Below are 3,557 nucleotides of genomic sequence, written 5' to 3'. Positions count from 1 at the left end.
CCAATTTATTATTAACGAGTGTTGTCTGTCTCGTTAGTGTTCAGAACACAGCACTGTAAACGCGAACAAAACCAGACGCACCAGGCTAACCTCAGATAATTGCCGTCTTTCTCTTTCTTTCTGCATTCCCCAATTCCCTTTCTCTGGGTTGTTCTGCTGACACCTGCACTTCAAGTTTCATTGTTAACCAACTACAGTGGACAAAACTGGCCAGATTCATACCCCAGCATTCTTAGAAATCCATCCATTAATTAATGGGCTGTAACTCCTTGTGCCACAGAAATGGTGTCCCGCCTGGCAGAGGCACATCTCGACTCTCCTTTAGTCTTTTAGAATTTATTTCATTAAAGTTTGAGCATGTTTCTAAATGAATTATTTGAATTTCCTGCATCTGTATTGCGAGTCATTGAATCATTTTGATGATTCATTCTGGAACGAAACAACGTCATTTACTTATTTGATTCGTTCGACAATGCGATTTGATCAGGAACGCAGCTAATGAGTGGTGTTAAAAGACTCAGAATGGTTTTGTTGTGAAACTATTTTTGTTGGTGGAAATTTTGTTGCTTTTAAAATATACGTTAGCCTACTCAGTATTACCATATACGTTTTAAACTGTTGAAGCTATAAAAGGTATCGCACTCGCTGTCATGCTGTTAAGGAAACATTCTTGAAAACTGATCAATTATCAGGCTAAATATAGCATAAAATATTATTTGGTTTGTTATATGCCCTTAAAAGTAGGCTTTAGGCAGATGCAAGTTTCATTTGACAGAGCAAACAGCAAGACTGGAAATACATAAAAATGTATTATTTAATTAAATTAATAATAATAGCAAATAAATAAATAAATGAAAGAATTTTAAAACACAATATTTTTTTCGTAAATGTGAAGATCCCCGATAGCTAAGGGTGTTCTGTTTGTGAGCTAGTTAAACAAGTGTGGTAGAGGACTCTGGCTGTTGAGATAATTGCCCTCTTTTGCAATGATACTGCTTCAGTAAATAGAAAATAAATGTAAAAGGGCAAACTGCTCTTGGGTCCTACAGGAAAGCGTTCTCGCGCAAACACGCGCTTCCCTCCTGCTGACTCTCATTGAAATTCTACACAGTCTTCCGTAGTGTTGTTAGGAACATCTTTCAGAGCCAATTAATTTCCCCTACTCATGTCTCTCTCTTTGCTTTCTGGCTTCATGCATTTCCAGTTCCTATCCCATTTCCTCTAAACAGTCTTTCCTAACCTCCGAGATGTTCAACGGCGACTTTACAAAACCAACATTCTATTGTAGTTAAAGCCATTATGTTGTTCTAAAAAAATCCCTAACATTTTAAAATGAAACTTCTGGTAGGGCTTTTAAACTGCACCCCTAAACTGCATAGTTCTTAAAGAGGTCATCGGATATAAAATTCACTTTTACATTTGCTTGAACTAAAATGTGTGTTGTCAGTGTGCCTACACAAACACCATAAAATGATTAAAATAAACTCACTGTTTTCAAAAATTTTAATAAATTATATCCCCTTTTTCAAATCAAGCCATTCTCAGATTCTTGGCTGTGTGACGTCACAATGACCCAGGCCCCTCCCACTATTGTTGATGGACACTGAGGTGTTTTGTTGTTGGAGGAACATAGCAGTCATCATTTAATCCCAACATCTAAACGCTAAACATGGAGTAAGTTTGTTTGTGAAGGGAATGTGTCTTGCCTAAATGCGTCTATGTTCATGCAAATCATTCATGATTTAGCATAACCGCCAGAAGAAGCTAGTATAAGTGTTCTTTAATAATTTTTTCAAATTGCCTTTCCTAATAAAGTGCTAGTTGGCAAGTTTAATGATGGTAAATGCACTGAAACAGACTTTCTCTGAAAAGAGCTGTTTTTGAAAAAAGGGTAAAAAGGCTGTTGTTTTACACTACCACTAAGAAATTTTAACCAAAGTATGTTCTACACTTTTCATAAGCTTCTCTAAGCTTAGAGGTTAAGTTAATAAATCTTGGCATATAATCCATTAGCCTGTTCTGACTTACTAAATAAAATAAAAATAATGTGTAAAGTTAGGCTCGGAATGTTTACTTGTTTACAGTTCTACATGCCAACTACCAGAAAGAGCACCCTATGTTAAGTAAAAAGAAGATATTCTCAAACATTAGGGACACAAACATTTACCCGTAGCCATTGATTACCATTAAAAAAATAATCCCACTTTAATTTCTCAGCCAAGGCCTTGTTGGCCCATAATAAAAGTTTTAAGGAATTAGCTTTTTTTTTGTTTTTCACTATTGTTTTACATTCTTCCCTCAATGGTAAAGTGTAGAAAGAGCTTGTAGGGAATGGAATGACTGACTGTGCAAGAGAAAGAGAGAAGTGAAACGCTCTGTTGGATAGGCGGTCTCTGCAGACTGGGAAGAAGGATCAGGATGAAAGGAATAAAAAGAGAAAGACAGTGAGAGAGAAAGGAGCAGATTGTGTCAGGAGCTTTACCCCTTGAATGCGAATGCAAGCAGGAGCTTTCACTTAACAGAAGGATCTGTCATACCGTGTATGTGACGCGTTTGCATGCGTGTGAGAATCAGACACCGTTGACAGGATATCTTACAGAGCTTGATGGTATTGACAGAAATCACTGCCTGAAAATAATACAGCGGACATTTCAACACATGGGCCTGCCCTTGTCCACAATGACAAGATGAAATATCACTGAGGACCGTACTATTGTATGTGTGTGCGTGAGCACGACAGTTCTTTTACCATGACAACATTCTGTGTGATGCTTTAACAACTAGCAAGATTCAGCTTAATTAATTAAAACAGTGTTAAAAATTATACTCATGCTAATAATCACATTCAAGTCGATGTGAGTCAAGTTTTGATGATGATATTTACAACATCATTAAAAACAAAACAAACCAAAACAAAAAAAACACTCAGTTCTGAAATTAACATTTTAGGCTAGTTAATTTTGATAAAAATTGTCTAGTGTTAGCCATTGTTGTCAAAGAGAACATGTGAAAATGCAAGTATTTATTTGAATTGCCAGGTCAGTGAGACTTGGTGTGCCCTTTATCTTCATCAGTTAATTTGGCAGCAGCTGGTTTGAGTCTTCCGCTGATGCTGATTTTGTGGAAGGAAGTGGCCTTTTCTGGCAACACAAGGGAAAATGTTTGTTTTAAGAAGAGCTATAGAGTCTCTCTCTCCTTCTCCGTCATGCTCCCTTGCTTCTGCTCTTAAGGTCACGGTTTGTACCCACCGTCACTGACTGTCACTCCATTTCTCTCTTTCTTTCTCACCGTTTCTCTTTCCACCTCTACCCTCCCCCATCTCTCTCTGGCCCTCTGTCAGCCATTTCAAAAACGCCTTTGAAAGAAAGAGAAAAAAGAAAGACTGAGGAACAGAAAAAAGGAGGTGAAAGAAAAGGAATAGAATGAGACAGAAGCAAGGGAATAGAGACAGAAACATCAAAATATTTACCATCATTCCGTTAGAATTCCTGTCAGGAAACATCAATCCATTCAACATCGGACTTGTAACTGTCATATTTTGTGTGAGAGCACTAACA

At 37.3% G+C, this 3,557-nt stretch overlaps 1 long non-coding RNA gene across 1 annotated transcript; it reads right to left on the bottom strand.

Annotated features, from left to right (window-relative positions):
- Window positions 1–2,621: 2,621 nt before the first annotated feature.
- On the bottom strand, window positions 2,622–3,557 carry LOC122346499. The gene is made up of 3 exons (XR_006251134.1): window positions 3,470–3,557; window positions 3,249–3,355; window positions 2,622–3,140 (listed from the first exon to the last, which is right to left on the bottom strand). It is a non-coding gene; the product is annotated as an uncharacterized LOC122346499 (long non-coding RNA).

Source organism: Puntigrus tetrazona, chromosome 6 (assembly GCF_018831695.1).
Source record: "Puntigrus tetrazona isolate hp1 chromosome 6, ASM1883169v1, whole genome shotgun sequence".
Classification (NCBI taxonomy): Eukaryota; Metazoa; Chordata; class Actinopteri; order Cypriniformes; family Cyprinidae; genus Puntigrus; species Puntigrus tetrazona.
The sequence above is the reverse complement of the archived record's forward strand: the minus strand, read 5'-3'. Positions and strand labels throughout refer to the sequence as shown.